Raw genomic sequence first — 21,478 nt, 5'->3', positions numbered from 1 at the left:
CTCTCTACACCCACTTTATCAAGGGCTTTCACTTTTGCTAGGATTCGATGAGGTCACCCTTATTTTTCTGGATTCTAGTGAATACAGGCCCAGAGCCATCAAATGCTCTTCATATGACAAGCCATTCAATCATGGAATCAGTTTCATGAACTTCCTTTAAACCCTCTGCAGTTTCAGCAAATCCTTTCTAAGATATGGGGTGCAACATTTCTTACATTACTCCATGTGAGGCCTCACCAGTGCGTTATAAAGTCCCAACATAATATCCTTGCTTTTATATTCTAGTCCTCTTGAAATGAATGCTAACATCACATTTGCCTTCCTTACCAGAGACTCAACCTGCAAATTAACCTTTAGGGAATCCTGCACAATGACTGCCAAGTCCCTTTGTGCCTCCATTTTTTTTGGGGGGGTCTCCTTTTAGAAAATAGTCAACATTTTCATTTCTTCTACCAAAGTGCATGACCATACACTTCCTGACACTGTATTCCATCTGCCATTTCTTTGCCCATTCTCTTAATCTGACTGTCCTTCTGTAGCCTCTCTATTTCCTGAAAACTACCTGCTCCTCCACCTAACTTCATATTGTCTGCAAATTTTGCAAAAGCTGGCAATTCCATCATTCAAATCATTGACATATAATGTAAAAGGAACTGGTCCCAACACAAACCCTTGTGGAACACCACTAATCACCAGCAGCCAACCAGAAAAGTCTCCCTTTACCCCCACTTTTTGTCTCCTGCTAATAAGCCACTGCTTTATCCATACTAGAATCTTTATTTTAATACCATGGGCTTATAGCTTGTTAAGCAGCCTCATGAGTGGCACTTTGTCAAAGGCCTTCCGAAAATTCAAGTACACAGCATGACATAACACTGATATGTGTCATAAAATTTGTTGTTTTTGTGGCAACAGTACATTGCAAGCCATAGTAAAAAACATCGTGAATTACAGTAAGTATATACATATTACAGTTAATTTGAATAAATATGCATAAAAAGTAGTGAGGTAGTGTTCATGGGTTCAATGTCCATTCAGAATTCTGATAGTAGAGGGGAAGAAGCAGTTCCTGAATCGTTGAATGTGTGCCTTCAGGCTCCTGTACCTCCACCCTGATGGTAGCAATGAGAAGAGGACATGTCCTGGGTGATGGAGGCCATTATTGGCAGATGCCACTTTTTTGAGGCATTGCTCCTTGAAGATTTCCTGGATGATATGGATGCTAGTGCCCATGATGGAGCTGACTGAGTTTGCAAATCTTTGTAGCTTATTTCGATCTCATGCAGTAGCACCCCATCTCCATACCAGATGTTGATGCAGCCAGTTCGAATGCTGTTCACAGTACATCTGCAGAAATTTGTGCTGTCTTTGGTGACATACCGAAGCTGCTCAAACTCCAGATGAAGTATAGTTGCTGTTGTCCCTTCTTTGTAGCTGCATTAATAATATTGGGCCCACAATAGTTCCTTTGAGATGTTGACACCGAGGGATGTGAAATTCCTCACTCTTTCCATTTCTGATCCCTTTATGAGGACTGGTTTGTGTTCGTTCATCTTACCCTTTCTGAGGTCCCCAATAATTACTGACATTGAGTGCAAGGTTGTTGCTGTGACACCACTCAAACACCTGATTTTATATTCATGCAGTTTATCTCTGCAAGGATTTATTTAACTTCCTCATGTAATACAGTATATTGGTGAATCTTTTTCTAGCATTGCAAAACCTAATATGTTTTACTGCCCTCCTTAATTCTCTCCTTTCTGACCATCAACCTTCCATACATTTAAACGAATTTCAACTTTATTTTCTCCAAGTGTTCACAATTTAAACCATCTATCAAGTCTCTTCTTTGTCTTGTCTTTCCCAATCCATTCACCTACGTATCATGCGGAGATTCTGGAATCATTCTGGAATTGTTACTTAATCCTTTCCTACACCACTATGTTCTTCTAAAGACTGATGTCCAAAACTGGACACTGTCCTTTAACTTGTACCACACTACTGTTTTTGTTTTACAATGTGCAATGTAATAATGCTTCAATGAGGGTCTCCCCCCAAAAAATTATAGACTCAAGGGCTGTATTGGTGGACGTAATAATTAAGGATTGTTCAAATACCAGTTAATCAATGTTATAATCAGACAACAAGAGTCATGGAGCTAAAATGTATCTGTATTGCAAAGGTAGCATTGGATAGCAGGATGAAGGTATAGCTCCAGCAAAGGATGGGTAACACACTCCTTCCCTCCGCTAGCTTGGAGGTTACCCTTGGGCAAGGTGTAGCACCTGCCAAGCCCCACCGATCAGGGTCATGTGAAGTCATGGGGGCAGGTGGTAAATGGTTGTATGAGAAGCTGGTGCATATCACAAGTCCTGGTTATGCAACCACAGACACCAGGCAGACAATCTTTGAAGAGTATTGATTGTGGCTGGGGCCACCCTTCTTGTAAACACATTGCGCAGAAGAAGTCAATGGCAAACCACTTCTGTAGACAAATTTGCCAAGAACAATCATAGTCATGGAAAGACAATGGTTGCTCACATCATATGCCATGGCACATAACGAACGAATGAACACAAATAGTTGGCTGAAAAGAAAGGCAGTAGAATTAAGTAAATAAAGTACAAAGTATTTTTGGAGAGATGTTTGCTATTTAAATATCTTGAAAGGTCAGATAATTAAACAATTCTAAGCTACACAACCAACTAGATTACATTATATAACATTACATAGTGAAAGCCATATTAAGCCATCATACAAAAGCATGACAAATGATTTTTTTTTAACTTATTTATTGGGATACAGCATAGGTTAGGCCCTTCCAGCACTTTGAACTACATGATCCAGCAACCCACCTATTTAACCCTAGCCTAATGAGGGGACAACTTACAATGACCAATTAACCTACCGGCCAGTATGTCGTTAGACTGTGGGAGGAAACACACCTGGTCACAGGGAGAATATACAAACTCTTTACCGACAGCAACGGGAATTGAACCTGTGTCGCTGGTATTGTAAAGTGCTGTGCTAGCGTGTTGCCCAAATAAAGCATATCTTTCATCAGTAGAGTTGTATTTTACTGATTATATTTTGCAATTTATGGTTACCTGTATGATGTGACAACAAAAATTCTTAATGCAAAACTAAATCTTTCCAAATGTCCATCATTGTAAACTGGAGGCTCAAAGATTAGTGGCAATAATAATCCTGTCTTCTTAATAAGAAGAGAGAGTATCAAGGGTGAAGTAGTTTTAAAGACAACATTAAAATTAAGGGGAAGTACAATCCCATTCTTTTAAATGTCAATATGCATTAATGGTAAACTCTACTTGAGTTAGAATGTAAAATTTAAAATTGGCAAACCTCTAATTAATACAGAGATTAAATATAAAGTCTTTTTTAATGCTGAGTATCAAAGCAGCAAATGGTATTTTTATTTATTTATATTTATTTAGTGTTTTTTTAAATAAGGCTGATTTAATTGAATCTTTCAAGTAGGACCTGCCTGTTTTGCAAGGATGAAGATGGGAGAACAGAGGTAGCAGTAAGTAAAACATAACCCGATGTGCCATAGGATAAGATAGTCACTTAGCTGATAGTCTGAAAATCAGCAGGCTAGAAGTGTGTAAGGGTGATTTCCTATACTACTTAGAGCTTGCAATTTGAAATGAAGGGCACTTTGTGTCTTTGAGGATGAGACAATTTGACCACACCTGCAGTAAGGCTGCTGAGTCAATTGTTAATGAGCTAACAAGGCTCTTAACTGCTTTCAGACTTGCATTTCCTTAAATCCAGCTGTGGCAAATGAAATCTGTTTTGAATAGAGCAGAAATGGCCATTAAAGAGAAGTCAAGCCTTATGTTCTTGAAGATTGAATGAAGGAGCAGCAAATTAGCTTTGTGGAAGCAGCAAGCAGGGAGTGTTGCTCTATGAGGGAATCTAATGAAGATGTCACAAGAGCCTTACACATCCTGCATAAATGAAGGAAATGAGAACAAGGTGTCTGTCTTTATATTTGTAAGTTCTCACTTTCAAAGACACTACAATGCATGTTCTCAGTACTGCTTGCTTATTTTTGCTTTTTTATATTGCTTTTTTTGTATTTGCATAGTTTGTCTTTTTTTGCATATTGGTTGCTTGTCAGTCTTTTTGTGTAGTGTTTCATTGATTCTATTGTACTTCTTTGTTCTACTGTGAATGCCTGTAAGATAATGAATCTGAGGGTAGTAATTGGTGATATTTACATATTTTAATAATGAACTTACTTTGAAATTTATTTGTTCACAGAATGTTGTTGTCAACGGAAATCCTGTCTGGCCTCCCCTGAACAGAGGAAGCAAGAAAGAAACAGCCACGTTGATGGTTCTGACGACAAGATTTCTTGAAAGACTTGAGTAAACTCGGACATGTTCCTGAAGGGCATAAAAACATATTTTTATGACAATTGGCAATTTCCTAATCACCATGCAGACATTTACATTTTTGAAAAGTGCCAGACTGATATAATTGCATGATTTTGAAATTGCCCAACTGGGAAGGTGTCAGGGTATTTTGCTGTGCATTGCCCTCCCACCACCTTGGTAAATAACACAGTGGAACTCTTCGCTTAAATCTCTACACAGCAGCTAACCACAACATTCTTGTGAGATGACAAGGAAACTTCACTGAATTTGTCAACTCTTGACAGTAACTCCAAAAATTCTTCATCATTTCTACAGCGGTCTCCAGTAATTCCTCTGTTTGGACTTCTTTTTTGATTGGACCTGATCTAAAGGTACAGAGGGTGCATGCTGGATGCTAGCTCATTTATATTTTACAATTGCAGTCAAATTTCTACAAACATGAATTGCATGTGAAAGCAGCCAGCTGGCTGCCTTGGGCAAGCATGAAATGTGCCTTTTACTGGGTGTATTACAATTGGTTATGTAGCTCATTGTCAGGGTGTGAATCTGGGTGCATCTTTTTACCTGTGGTCCTTCATCTACATTCAATGAAATCTGTGTGATCAATCTATGTTGTACCCACTTAAGTTCTCCCCTTTTCAAATAGAAGGATATTAAAGTTGGCTTGCAAAATTAATGAAGTTACACACTTGGCCAAATAAGTAGATTTAGACTACTCTTTATCTTTGTGGTTGTATTTCTTCCATTCACCTGGAAACTCAAAATGTTGCAAGGGTTCCATACAGTTCTGGACTCCTCACTTGATGCTTTGTCAAGTTAATTTGTTTACTAAAATACAGTGTAAAACAGGCCCTTCTGGCCCTTTTAGCTGCACTGCCCAGCAAGCCCTTAAATTAATCCTAGCCTAATCACGGGAAGATTTACAATAACCATTTAACCTACTGACCAGTAGGTCTTTGGACCGTGGGAGGAAAAACAGAGTACTGCGAGGAAACCCACGTGATCACGGGGAGAATGCACCAACTCCTTACAGGCACTGGCAGGTATTGAACCTGGGTCACCTGTACTGTAAAGTGTTATGCTAACCACTAAACTATCATGCCGCCAAATGCCTTAGGAAGTTTCTCAGCAATTGTAGGATTTGCTTCAGAAGTGTATTCAAGAAGTGCCTTCCTCATTAATCTATCTGCCAATTACTATGGAGATGAGTAATCTGCATTTTTCAACATAAAACTGCCGGGTGTGTGCACTTTATTGTAGCTTCCACAACTCCTGATGTTGCTAGATTTGAAAATGGTCAGAATGACCATTTTGTACAGTTCAGAGATTTTTACTTGACAATCAGCAAGTACTATTCTTAATCTTCCCCATTTAGAAGTCTGAAATACATTGAAACCCATCCAATTTCTCAGGTTGAAATTATTGTAAAACTACTGAGTTTCTGACCCACCCTAAAACTCTATGTATAAAGTTGTTTGGTACATTCAAGGACCTTGCTTCAATACTTTTCAATTTCTATCCTCAAGCCCTGTATGAAGTGTGCAGCCTTATTTCAAGCCTCTAGTGGAGTTGTAGAGTAGGAATCACATTTGACATATTTATCGTCCTTTAGGTGGGTCTGTAGTAGACACATGATCAACAATATTATGAAGAGATGTAGTTATGAAGTGAAGTTAACAAGTCTCACTACACATGCTGGTGATAAGAAGCCTGATTCTGAAATGTAGCAATTACTTACAGTTAGGCACAAAGAAATCTGAAACTAAGCTGCCACTGAAGATTGGAGAAGGTCATCAAAGATCTCCATTGATTTTTTTGAGGGGATCTGAGTGGAGAGTGGGGAAATTAACCTAAACTTTATCTTTTTGCTACATACCCAGCATATACTTCTGAACGTAGAATACCAAAGGCATGTGTGTAACTTTCCATAGCACTCTAATGTATTGGGTTCTGCCTTTGCTATTTTGATAAAGCCAAAATACTATTCACTGTTCATCATTACTGAGCCACAACATATTAACTGTAACTCTCCCAGAGGTATAAATTCTGATACCTCTGCTTGCTTTATGCAGCAGCAGCAGGGGGCTGATGGAGATGATTTTTTTCCCCATTCACCAAGCATCTGAGTTAGTGCTGTCTCTGAATGGCACCTGAGGCCCTGTTGCAATATACCAGCCATTAACAAATTTCAATGCCTTTGATTGAGACATTCAGACTTTATAGAATTAAATATAAAGGCATTAAAATACATATTATATTAACACAACATAAGTAAATCATAAAAAAACATTAAAATGAAATAAGCAAAATGCTTACCTGTAATTACCTATTTCCAGATGATCAGTGACCTCTTATCAATGAATGGATTCACTGTTTGTGTTCATTCGTATAAGGCTGAAGGCTGGCTGCAAAGTGAGCTAAATTTGGCCTGTTAATGATAGTCTGAAGGAAGAATGCACCATCAACTTGACAAATATAGGATGGCATCCTGCAGTTGCCTGGAAACACCTTATTAAATGTTGGGTGAGTGTTGACATTCTTCAAAACCAATTATTCCCTCCAACACACCCCCAGTTTAAAAAAAAGAGTATTGGTACCTTAGACAAGGTTGTGATTAATGCTAAATCTAAGCTTTGAAAAGATGGTGATCTCTTTAAACCACAGTTGTCTTTGAACTGATTCTAGAATAGTGCTGCTTTGGTCAGTGGTGAAGAAATAATTCGCCCTTTTCAATGGAAACTTGAGTTAGAGCTTCTCTGTGATATCAAAGTGGTGTAACTATTGCATACACTGTGCGCGGACCCTGCTGTTTGAAGTCCCATGCCCACTGATTTCTGAACCTGTCCTAAGCAGCATCAATCTTCTTTGCTGTCTTCTATCATTACACTCCACATGTGCCCACTTTATGCAAAGAAATAGAAGCTTTCTGTGGAGTTCATGCTTTTCTATATAATCTTCACATCATTAGAAATAGAAGCAAGAGAAGGCCAAGTGTTCCTTATCTACCACCTAGATTTCCTTTAGAGTCTGGAGACACAAGAGACTGCAGATGAGGGAATCTGGAGTAACAAAGAAACTACTGGAAAAGCACAACAGGTCAGGCAGCATCTGTGGAAGGAAAGGAATTATCAATGTTTTGTGTTGAAACACAGCATCAGGTCCTGCTAGCCAGATTTTGTAATTACGAGAAAACAAATGACTATGATCTGTCCCTTTCTTTTAAAGTTCTCTTCTCATGAGAAGATGAACATTATGTGAAGTATGACGATGTGTTTTGAACAACAATAAAAGATACTAACTCCAATTCCCTGCGTAAAAGGTTATCTACCAAAAAAGACTTTTATCAGGAAATTGCTATCAAGGTCCCACATTATTCCACTCATTTAATCATGGGGATAATGCCCTCTGATTTTCCACTTGGCTTAAGTTTGGATTAAGGCTATGTATTTGTAAATTAACCTTACGTCCTATAATTTGAAAGAAGGTCAAAGCCTCATCCTAAATTCGCATAGATAAATAATTGCCCTTGGCTGTGTAATATCCTTTATTATGTCTTGGTTAACAATTTACAGCTACTGCAATTGTTTATAAAGAGTCTAATAAAATTTTGATGTCAGATATTTAAGATCATATTTTGTTTCCTTATTCATTTGAATGTATGTGACCAATTGACCAATCTGTACTTCTCTATCTAGAATTCCATAGAATAGCCTTCCCTGCTTTGTGATTAATTATTAGCAGACAATACACTACTGTTCCTTTTGATCACAATTCATTGACAGATCTGCATTCAACATTATTATAAATAAGCATTTTTCAATCCTTCCAGTGCAGCAGCTAAGATCTGTTGGATGCAAAGACCACTGTGAGCTTCAGTTTTCTTTGTGCAGTATCTGAAGAATCTACCTTGAGACTGCATTCAACAAGGGGCATGAGAACTATCTGTATAGCTCTTTCACCTTAAACTACTTTAAGAAGGTGTGTGAAAGTTGAGTTCATCTGGATATTTTTTTCTACCTTGAGAATATTTGTTAAAATTGGTGAATATACTGCATATTTTATAAAATACACTTCTGTACTTAATCTAATTCTGTATAAAATGCCCTCTTAATTTAATGAACAGTTTCACCCTGTATTAGATCAGGCTGGACAGGAAATGCAGTGAAATGATCTGTAAATTCTAGGGTAAATGATTGCATTTAAGTAAGTCTATTGTTGCAAAAAATGCATCCCAAGCAAGCTGGGCATGAGCGGCATGGTGTGAAGCACTTGTCAAGGTTTGATTCTTGGAATCTTGCATATATAATTAGAACTGTTACTGCTATGTGGGACTTCCCCATCAAACAGCTGATAGGCAACAGAGCTGATAACTATAGCATGTTGCAGTTTAGGTATCTGATGATGTTTTTAAGAAGGGAGTACTATAAGAAGGGCTACCTACTAGTTTAGCACGGTGCCTGAAGTCACTTCTCTGCGTTAGCTTCCTCCTAGATTTATTTTGATGCAAGCTGATAATTAAAGCAAACATGATGGATACTTCTTGCAAAATGGCCAGCAGGCCTGTAACTAAAGAAGCTTTACTATATGTGAATTCAGAAAACGGTAAGAAGAGGGAATGAGTTTAATCATTTGTTCCAGATAGCATGATTTAAAGAAGAGTTCCAAGATGATGGCTGAAGTTTTCACTTGGTAGTTGCTGTCCATGTTGGCTTGTCGTCTTCCCATTAAATTTGCTGCTTGCTGGAATACAGCCCACAGTAGGACACTCCATTAAGAGCTGCTTCTGAGAAGAAATGAGATCTTCATGTTTGCCAGTCCAGATACACAGTATGCTATATTTGGTATGTCACCAAAGTCCCTAGCAAATTTCTACACATGTACCATTCTGTCTGACTGCATCACCATCTGGTACGGTGGCTCCAATGCACATGGCTGATTAAAAGCTAAAGAGGATTGAAGGCTCACTGAACTCCGTTAAGAGCACTAGCCTTCCCATCGAGGACATCCTCAGGAAAGCAGCATCCATTATTAAGGGCCCTCACCATGCACGATATGCCCCCTTATTATTATCATCAGGAAAGAGGTACAGGAGCCAAAAGCCATATACTCAATGTTTTAGGAATTGCTTCTCCCCTCCACCATCAGATTTTGGAACTGTCCATGATCATAACTCACAATTTTGCTCTCTTAAATTTTCCGTTCACTTTTTATATATTGTTGTAACTTGCTTTATTTTTTTGTATTGTCTTGCACTATATTGATGCATACATATTTATGTATGTATTTATTTAGCTATTTATTGAGAATCAGCACAGAATAGGCCCTTCGATCCAAAGTGCCCAACAGTCCTAATGACAGGACGATTTAGAATGTACCAGCGGGTACACCTTTAGAATGTGAGGAAACCAGAACGCCCAGAGGAGACAAGCACATTCACAGGAGAACATAGAAACTCCTTACAGGCAACAGCGGGATTTGAACCCAGGTTGCCTGTGCTGTAAACTATTGTGCTAACCATTATGCTACCATGCCTCCCCATTATATGGCAATGATAATAAACCTGATTCTGATTCTGCTCCTGGAGCCAGCTAAGCCACACTGCAAAGGTGTATGATATTTTGAAATATTTTTAAGAACTATTATAAAATATACGTAAACTAACAGTATTAAAGGCAAAATAATAAGACTATAAGATGTATGAATAAAATTAGACTGCTCAGCCCATCCAGTCTTTTAACCATTTCATCATGACTCATTTATTATCCCTCTCAACCCCATTCTCCTGTCTTCTCCCTGTAACCTATAATGTCCTCACTAAACCAATACATATCAAATTCTTCTTTAAAGACACCCGATGGCTTAGCCTCTATGAGCACCTATGGCAGTAAATTCCACAGATTCTCCACCCTCTGGCTAAAGGAATTCCTCCTCGTCTCTGTTCCAAATGGCCATCCCTCTAATTTGAGGCTGTGCACTCTGATGCTAGACTCCCCCATCCTCTGCACTTCAATTCTATCTAAGCCTTTCAAAATCTGATGGGTTTCAATAAATGCAGGAGTTGGGCTGAGATGATGTGTAATTACTGGAGCAGTATGTTACACGGGTCTTTCTTAGATTGTTCCCAGAATGAGTGTTCTCCGATATCCAGAGATACTTAGGCTGCTTCCTAACAAGCAGAACAAGGAAGCTTCAGAAAAATTCAACAGTGTTCTACTAAAAGGAGAACTATTCCCAGTGGCAGGTGGGTCAAAAGGCAAGTGACACAAACTTGAAATAATTAGTGAAAAAGTGGAGGCATTGAGAAGATTAAGGGAGCTTCTATTAAAACAGTATATCATTATAATCTGGAATACTGGGTGGTAAAAGCAGTTCCAGCAGTAACTTACACAAGAGATTTGGCCTTTATTCGGCGAAGAAAATTTTATAGGGCTGTGATGAAGGTAAGGGCCGACCCAGTGGAAACATTTTAAGGGTGCTGGTATTGTCACATGAGTTCATTTAATGCTGCAGGATTCAGAAGTCCAGATCTATTCGGACTTGACCAGATACCCATTTTGTTTGCCCACTGACGTTCTTCCGAAATGGATGGTGCTAATCTCAATGCCCATGTGCATCCTTGAGGCAGGTAGTAAGGTCTTAAAATGAGGCTCAATACCAAGTACAGGCAGCAAGATATCCCCAATTACTACAAAACAAAATGACTAATGCTCCCGAATTCAAAAAGACATCAGAGGCTGAGGCAGTACATAGTTTCGATCATCAGAACAGAAAGAATATCCTGGGGGAAGAAAGTGTGTGTGTGTGTGTGTGTGTGTGTGTGTGTGTGTGTGTGTGTGTGTGTGTGTGTGTGTGTGTGTGTGTGTGTGTGTGTGTGTGTGTGTGTGTGTGTGTGTGTGTGTGTGTGTGTGTGTGTGTGTGTGTGTGTGTGTGTATGTATATATATATCTATATATATATATATATAGTCTTGTGGTTCAAGGAGATTGTAACATATTTCAGCAGGAATTTTTTAAAGTTGCATCTGGAATTTGTGGCAATGTGCCAAAAGGACTGAAAGGGCAGAGTGTAAAAGTACAGGGACCACACAATCTCTGTATTAGATTGAATATGCTAAACATTACTGCTCAATTTGTGCGTACTTTATTACAGGGAGAAATTGTGACCCTTTAATGGGTGATGAAAGCAGATCTATAAATGTGCATTATTTCTTTCCTATTTTCTTCATTCAGTACTCCTGAAATAAAAAAAATAACAAATTTAGAGAATGTACCTTCAATAATGGCTTGAAGCTATACCGTAAAGTTATTACTCCCCTGAATTTCAATTTTGACTGGTAAAATGCAATCTGACCATTTTCCTGATTGCCCAGTAGTACTGACCCTATCTGGAGGGCCATTATCATCACTGAATTGAATCAACAGAGAGAGGGGAAAGAAAGCAAAAAGATTAGCACTCTTTGACATCACAAAGGCTGGTGCTTTGTAAGGTGCCTCACTGATTGATTCAGGCTACTTACACAATGTCACTAAATATTGATGTTTACATCAATGTAATTGAAGATTAGACATTTCACTATTATACTGCTCTTGTGAGAGTCCACATAGTTAAATGCAATTTTACTGTTCAATAGCCTTTCATTTGAATAATTTATTTAGAGTATCTCCAACATTCTGCTCCATGATTCCAAATGCCTCAGTCAATGCTGTGAAAACAATGGACTCAAACAGTTTATTACAAGGATTGTCTATATTTCTGTTTCACATACTCAGTGATACTTCGTTGTTCAGCAAAAAGCTAACATGACGTATATTTCCCACACTCATTAACAGATAGCCAGCATTGTTCAAAAACCATGAGATAATAAGAATAATTAGAATACCAAGAAGTCTATCGAATTAGAAATTTCATCAGTTCCATGAAAAAAATTATGGTTGAGGATCTCGCAAGCCAAGAGACTTGAGGGTTAAAGGTTCAGATTCTACTGCATTGGAAGAATTAAAATGGACTGAAATTTGGGTGCTGAACTTAACATCAGGGGTTGTGGGAAAAAACGAGAATTTTGATGCAGCTACTGACTAGAACCTTCAGGATCCTGATGGCAACTTGTGTCACGTGAAGGAGGTCAGAACAGAGTGATGGAGAGCACTTGGTGAACACACTCCTTATACACCCTTATACACACACACACACACACCCCCCCCCCCCACCACCTCCCTTACCCTTTGCCATTCTGCCATCATTGCACTGGACATACACATTTCAATATCTTCTTCAGTATATCCTTGTAATTGATCCTAAACCAAGTTGATGCCCTCAAATTGGGTTTGTGTTGCTTTTCCTGCCACTCATGGCATAATATTACATTTCTTTAGTAAAGGGGATGTGTGTAAATGTGTATATGCTGTTTGTATACTGTGTTTAGATACTTCTGTTTATTTTGTAATATGATTATAACTACATTGTGGGTGCATCATATTCTAATTCATGTGTAGTCTTGTTAACCTTGTGGGTAATTAAAGATGGCATGTCCTGGTGCCTTTAAAAAAAAAATGGGGCAGTTCATTCTCATTGGGAGAGGGAGATCAGGGCTGCTAGGAGTTCACACTGGACTAAGTATGGAGTTACTATTGTGTTTTTTTGGTAGATGTCCTTTTGTAAATATTGACAGTTTTCTTTTCAACTTTTTTTTAAGTTTGGTTTTTGATGTACCTAATAAACACTTCAGCCATTTTTTTCCTTTGGACAAAACCTATGTATCTAATACTTCCAAAGCTCAGTGGAATAAACTTCAAAACTGCAACAATGAAAATATATGTAATGGAATCAGCTTTTCATTTTATATCTCCCAGATTTCAATTTCATTATAATTTCTGGTGAAAAGTCACTGATCTGAAATGCTAATACTGTTTTACTTTCCATAGATAATTCCTTGCCTTCTGGCATCTCTGGCATCTGGAGTTTTATTTCAGATTTCTAGCATCTGCAGTTTTTTATTTCTAATTTCTAGCATCTGCAGTTTTTATTTATTTTTGATTTCTACCTTCTGCAGATTTTATTCAGAGTTATAGCATCTACAGATTTTTATTTCACTTTTGTTATGTTATTTTTGGACAGCTTTATGTTTTCACCCTTTTTGAGCAATTAAATGTCAAGATCAGTGATTAATGACTTGAAATTGTTGTTTGATGACAGAACAAAATCCCCAAAATAAGTAAATGCAGACTAATCAGTAGGTCAGGCAGAATTTGTGGATATTGTAGCTTAATGGCTAAATGTATCCAACATTTTCTCTTTTTGTTTAAAATTTCCAATCACCTGGAGGTTGCTGCTCTCAGAATTAATCAGTAGAAATGGAGAAAAAAAAGACTGGAAAAAAATAATATTGCACTTTATGTGAAAAAAAGTTATAAAATACAACTAAAATATTTACTTTTTTCTGTCTGTAAGATCTATCTACCAAGTGTCATAATCACTCAACATTTGGAATTCAGTATTCTAGTATTGATTGCTCCTGTGTGTAATCTTTAGGGTAATTTTTGGAACTATTGCCCTGAACAAAATTCAATATCAGTATATTGTCTTTGACAGCCATCATTATTTGCATATTAGAACATTATTAATGTATACCTTATTTGCCCACAAGACTGCCAAAGTGGCAGTTTAAATTGTTCAGGTTCAGCATTTTATCATTTGCCATGTAACATTTCGATGTGCTTGACAAACTTTTAGAAAGTATTTATACCAACAACAGGAATCATGAAATCAATAATAAAAATGCTCTGGGCCTAGTTTGAAGTCAGGAATATTTGACATGAGACACAGAAAGGTAAATGATTGGAATTTTAATTGCTATAGTCTGCCATGCATGAAACAGTATTCACCAATTCAATTGACACTGAACAAAAGCCATGTTTTTTTTCCAAAAGTTGTTTCTCTACTCCTTTCTAAATTAGTTTTATGGTTTGTGGTTTGTGTGTAATTCATGGAGCAAAGAACACTGAGAGGAAATTTAATAGAGGTATACAAGGCAATGAGGGTTGTAGACAGGGTAAAGAGAGAGAATCTGTTCCCATTAGCAGATGGTTCAAGGATCAGGGGACATGGATTTAAGCTGATAGGTGAAACACAAATGAGGGAAAGTATTTTGTATATAAAAAAATCATTATGGACAGGGACCCATGCCCATAGTAGTAGTAGAAAGAAGTCAATTAGGGCTTTTGAGAGCGAACTAGATTTTCACTTGTGTTATAATAGTACGTGGACTATGGGGAAAGGCTAAGGCATGGGACTGAATGAACATTTTCACAAGGGACCTAATGGCCTCCATCTCTGTTCTTTGATTCTTTTGGGCAATCCATTATTTCTCCAACAACTTGGGCCAGATACACGGCCATACATAATGCTTGTGATTCTACCCAACCCAAGTACTTTGACGTCAGCTTCTTAAAGTTTGCAAACTAGGTCATGCCATAAACTGTCATTTTAGTTTCATTGAATTCAAGTCTACATGCACTGGTATAGTTTTCAGCTGGGTGAGAAAAAGGTGTAAGTAGATGACTTCTCTAGAAATTAAAAGCCAGCTATTGGTTTTGAATTGGAACCAATCAATACTAACCAATCATCAAGCTGATGATAAAACTTGTTTTATTTGTCTTTTTTAGGCTCTGTAAGGCATGGGAAAACAAATGCTGAAATCTTGACAAGATTCTTGAATTTGTATCAAATTGAGTTCAAAGGAAGTCTTTCTACCATTAATAATCTTTGGGTTCTTGGTATTTGGCTATGAAACAGTAAATTGGTTAATAGGATCAATATGTAAATGATCCATAAATGTCTGCTAATTATGCTTTTGAGTTAACTCCAAATATTTCTACTTTTGAATTAGCCGTTTTTGTGGAAAACTATCCCAATACTTGGAATAGTATCCTCTAATTTTTAAAAAGTCACAATCTGTAAACTTTCCAGATTTAATTTGAAACTCATGTATGCCTGAATAAGCATCCAATTCTAGGTGAAAGCACCAAATAAAAGACAAATTTGATAAGGTCTAGCAGAATCATAAATGCTCATGCTCAGCTAATAACAAGAATCTCATTTTTTTCCTTTAAATCATTTTGGAATCTGGCAACTCCTGTCTTGCTATGATGCAATGTCAGATTTGTCTATGAGCGTTATTGGTTGCTCCTCAATATTAATCCATAAGAAATTCAGGTCTTCTGTACATGCTTTTAAAGCTAGGTTGCTGAATGTCTTCTTTGAGTAGGGAGCTCTCTAAAGTGAAACAGATGACTAAGACTGATCCAACTTATGATAGTGACATTGGCTTTTTCCAAATTGTATTGGATGCAAAGAATATCTGCCAAAATGAGAATTTGAACAGCTGGGTCACATATGTTTAACAATCTGGTTCTACACTTCTCTGCTCAGCTAAATGGCAATTGAATAGTGATTTGGAGAGAATTGATCCTGAGAGTGGGGGAAAGGAATGAAGGGGACAGGTACAAAAGGGAAAGGAAAATTATCATTTATATCAGAAAGCTGATATGAAATCTACTTTTTTTAAAATAAAAGAAGAACTGCTATGCAAAATAAGCTCTTTAGACCATTCAGCAAGGGACAAGTAGGGTGAAGAAATTAATGGAGATTTTCGTATATTTTATTGATAATTAACATTTTTGCCAAGCAGCTTTCAACAATAGAATTAATAATCAGGTTGGTTGAGTGCATAAAATATAAAAAAAAATAAGACTGCAACAGATATGGGAACAGATATGCAAAGAAAGGATTAAAGTGATTGGCTAATGGTCAAATATCACCACGAACTATTTGTACCCAATGGAGTACTCCCAGATTGCAACTAAGAGGATTTACATTTGAGGTGAAAATTCGAGAGAAGAGCTATTAACAGTGTGTGGTTTAAACACACACACACGCACACAATGCTTAGAAGAATACTGCTCTAAAATAATTTAAAATGCGGCAGAAATGCCACTTGTATTTTGAAACAGCATTAAGCTGCTATGAATTGCAACATAAACCTATTATTATTAATTGGGGGTATCTGTGCTCCAACTGGTTTGTATTACTTTATTTTAGCATGTTTTGTGTTATAGAACTGTAGGGCAGGCACAATCTGGGGGGGTGGGGGAGAAAAAGACAATTGTTTAGGATTTTCCCTGTAGTGACATCATGTGTTACTGGTCATGTGAGATCATGAATAGGAAACCTACTATCTCCTTAGTAAATTCCACACACCCTCTGCTTAACAATATATATTTTGTATAAAGATTTAATTATAGTTGTAAATATAGCTCAAACCAATCAGAGCTTGTACTCCATGAGCAAATTCAACTCTTTACTGTCATGGAAGTTTGTTTTGTATATTAGGGATTATATTTGGAAAAGGTGTTGAAAAATGACACCAGATTTAATGTACTAGCACTGGAAATAAGAGGAATAATTTTGTCATTTGTCACTGTGTTAATAGTGTTAATATCAGTGTTTTTGTAAACAGAAACTAATCAGGGTTACCACCTTTGACTTTCACCCTATGACCACTACAATGAATATGGACAAATCCTCAGCATGTGTAGACTCAACCTTTAATGTGATGTTCATTGTCAACAAATGATCTCTGCCAACCCTTACTTTGCTTCAGATGTGAAAAGAATTCATCACTGTGGTATTTGAGGAGGGCATGTGCCTGGGTAATTGGGGATCACTGCCTTTAGGATAGAGAAAATAGTGAAAAGATAATTCTGAGGAAAAATAGGTTTCATTTTGTATTTGTGATACAGCATCAGCAACAAAACATCAGAATGCAAAATATTTGATTATTTACTGTACCCATTTTAATCAGAATGTGGTTAGAGCCTGTAATCAGCTGCGCTGATCAGACCCAAAAGGCCCAAACAACGTGATGTCCATGAAATGTGGGAATGAGTGCAGAAGCACAACAAAGTAACTTAAGCCTAACTTATTATCATAGAATAGAAAGCTCTGATAAACCACATTGACTTCTGACTTGTGAAATCACCCTGCTTCTCCTAAGCACCACTTGTGATTCCTCTGGTCTAGGTGAAGTCCCAAGAACCGAGTGAAGGGTGCCTCAATAAATAGAGGTTCAATGCACAAGCATAGCAAGACACACAGAGACAGACAAGCTATTTGATCTTTTGTTCTCATGCCACTAACTCAACATGTCTCCTTTCATTCTAACAACTTATATGTTCATCAACAGACATCCTGATGCTGCTGGTGCCTGAGTCCAGAAAGAATCCAGCTGCCAACAGCAAACATTTAACAAACGTTTACTTGCACAGGCACCAAGACACCTTCCATGCTGTAAACTCACAAAGAGTTAATGTCACTTGGAGCTATTTAAACTTCCATCCAATATTTTACTAACATTTAATACACCACAAACTTTATTTGGCACTTGTAAGTGTAAAAATCATTCACATTAGTATGCTGGGATTGATAGAAAAATACTTTGAGAGAGATGTGTCCAACCATGGCCAATTGTTGTCATTGGTTCAGTAGTTAAATATACCAAGATGGATGTTCTGATTCATCAGCATCTCCTGGCATGAGGTGGGTGGGGAAAAAGTGAGGCAGAATTATCAGTTATGGATGAGCCTGTGTTACTGATATACTTGTTCAAAACCCGTTTCTGTTAAGTGGTGAAGAATCACCATTGCTCGTCGAGAGATCAGGCATCTGGCAATATACGTATGCCTCAACCTGGGATCACGCATATTAATATTGAATGTAATAATGTTTTGCTAAGCAAGATTTAGAGAAGAGAAAAGTCTGGACAAAATACATCATGGACATTTTGGCAAAGTATATTTCAATAAGGGAGAGTGGCGGGCTGCTTGGGCTTGCAAAACAAAATGACTTGTAAATACAGTTACACACTTCCAAAGAAATAATGGTTTTGTTAATGAAAATTTGTAAATTGAGAATTATCTTTGGTAAATAAATTGGTCACAGTAAATTCTCCAGTGAATAGGCTAGGGTTAAATTGGGGGATGCTGGGCATACAGCTTGAGGGACCAGAAGGGCCTACTCCCAGTTGTATCTCAATAAATAAAAATCTTTATCAAAAGTTCCAATACATCTTGTGCAACTTGGACTTCTATGCAGTCAACTGCTGGTCTATGTACAATTAGCAAAAATGATGTTTAAAATATTGGAGTTAGTAAAAAAAAACAATTAGTTTTTAAAAATGCCATGTAGGAAGATCATAACATAAAGATAGAGTTCCTTTTCTAACTGCTAAGCAGTGACTTTTCTCTTTGAAGTTCACAATTGAACTGGTCAGACCAAGAATGGGTTTGCTTATAGTCTACATGGAATAACTGGTTAAATTTCCTGCCCTGTGAAGAATAACACCTCAGCCAACATTGGCAGATATATCAGATCTGTGAGGCCTACATTGGTTCAGAATTCTGGACTAAAAATGAATGGAAAAATAAAGAAGGTTATAAAAACATCATGATCTTTGGAAATGCAAAGGATATCTCAACTGACATCTTTTCAGCACATTCTTAATTGGATGGCGTAAGAACATGACATTCACAAAAATGAAAAGACAGATGTTTTAAGGGTTGAAGTTGGTGGCTTTTGAACAGAAATACTTGTACTAGATCTAACTAATAAGTCACAATTTTATGTTTCAACTATGCTAGTTCATTAAATAAATAACATCTGCATTTATCAAAACTTTCTGATTCTCCTGATTTATTTGATAGGTTTTCTGCTGGAGTTACTGTGAGTTCTTTGCTGTAATTCCAACATGCACTGATAGCATTCTGTCAGGAGGCTGTTTAATGCTTCCACTTCACATCCAGTCATTTCTAATGCAGTTGACAGGTATTCCAAATCAAGTATTGGTGGATGGATTCAAGTTTGATGCAAATGATGAAAGAAAAGGGACAATTCATGTCCCAGCATTTGTGCCCCTCTAACAATGACACCAAAGAATTCCAGAGGGACCTTGATATCGAATAATGAAGGACAATCTTGCATTTCTATTCTACCTTTTATTTTCCTTTCATGATGTCCCAAGAATGTGCCCTGTTGAGAGAGTTTTGAAGTATGATCACTGTTATAATGTGTGAAATGTAGCAGACAATTTACACATATCATCATCATCATCATAATTATGTCCCATGTATGATGTAAGTGATCATGGCCGCATGCCCATGATAGCTCTTGGCAAAGTTTTTGACAGAACTGGTTTGCCTTGCCATCTGCAAGATGGGTGACCCAGTCATTATCAATATTCTTCAGAGATTTTCTGGCTGGCATCAGTGGTCGCACAACCAGGACTTGTGATATGAACCAGCTACTCATGACTATACACCTCCTTGTCCCATGGCTTCGTGTGACCCTGAACGGTAGGGCTAAGCAGGTGGTACATCTTGCCCAAGGGTGACCTGCAGGCTAGTGGAGGGAAGGAGCGTTTTACACTTTCTTTGATAGAGACATATCTCTACCCTGTCACCCATTGCACATAACAGACTCCAACAAACAAAGAAACAATGATAAAATAATCTGTTTAGTAACCACGGATAAGTTTAATTCAAGGCTTTGCAGGTATCACTCAACCTTTTCAAGGCAATGTTAGAGAAACTTATACCTCTGGTTGAGCAGATAGACAATAGACAATAGGTGCAGAAGTAGACCATTCGGCCCTTCGAGCTTGCATCGCAATTCTGAGATCATGGCTGATCATCTACTATCAATACCCGGTTCCTGCCTTGTCCCCATATCCCTTGATTCCCCTATCCATAAAAACCTATCTAGCTCCTTCTTGAAAGCATCCAGAGAATTGGCAGTGCATTCCACACCCCCACAACTCTCTGGGAGAAGAAGTTTTTCCTTAACTGGGTCCTAAATGACCTACCCCTTATTCTTAAACCATGCCCTCTGTTGGAGATGGAGTGTTGCCATTTCATCCGGATGATTATTCCAACATGACATACCAGCAGAACTATGTTTGCATGCACAAATCTCTGAGGTAGGATATCAACTTACAAGCTTTGGACCAAAGGTGGGAGTACTGCAAACTGGGGTACACCTTCAGGTGTGCCACATGGAGGCTCTTAAGCTTCGAAGAGCTGCTGTAATGTGGAGCACAAATGGTTGCATCATACCAGAACAGGTACAGTAGTTGAGCCATGTGTTTGAGTACAGAATTCAGTTTCTTTCTCCTAAGCAATGGGATCATTGCTTGCCTTCTCATCCAAGCGATCCCAAAGTGGGGTTTGAATCATGTTAGGAGGACCCTAAGAGTATTTTAATAAGACTCCAGAAGGGGAAATAGATTAGGGCAGATACAAATGGAGTTCTGATCTAATTAGAATGTTGAGAGTTCTGCTTTTGTCAACAGTTATTATTTTTAGTTAATGCCTTCATAAGACCACAAGAGTCTGATCCAGCTTTGTCTAACTTTCCACTACATCCTTTGCCTTACTCCTAAAGCATGTACAGTAGCTGGACCACACCATGGAGCTGTTAGATTTCTGATCTATTCTGGATGCAATCTGCTTGAAACTCACAAACCCCTTGCTGATCATATGGATGTCTTTCCTAATCACAAAATTTGATTAAGACAAGTGGGTTGAGGATGAAAAAAAAATCTAGAATTAAGCATCAGCAAAAAGACTTCAATTTTTATTTGTTACAGAGCAGAACTCCCTCCATGATATGAACAATCTCCTTTGTCTTTTGATGACATCAGAGTGCAGCGGGGAAAGGAAGGGCATATCTCCACCAATTTTGCTGCCTTTAATGAATATATGATTTATTTTTAGATAGTTATGGATAAGGATATGATTATACCTCAGGGAAAGCGCTAAATAGGGGAAAGGCTAATTACAACAGTATTAGGCAGGAGCTGGGAAGAATAGATTGGAAACAGCTGTTATTGACAAAGTCCACATCTGCCATGGGGGAGCTGTATAAAGGCATGAGCTGGGTCAGAATTCAGGACCAACATGTTCCTGTGAGGAAGAAAGAAAAAAGATGGCAAGGCTTGAGAACTTTGGGTGATGAGAGGTGTTGCA

This window comes from Hemitrygon akajei, chromosome 2 (assembly GCF_048418815.1).
Source record: "Hemitrygon akajei chromosome 2, sHemAka1.3, whole genome shotgun sequence".
NCBI lineage: Eukaryota > Metazoa > Chordata > Chondrichthyes > Myliobatiformes > Dasyatidae > Hemitrygon > Hemitrygon akajei.
The sequence above is the reverse complement of the archived record's forward strand: the minus strand, read 5'-3'. Positions refer to the sequence as shown.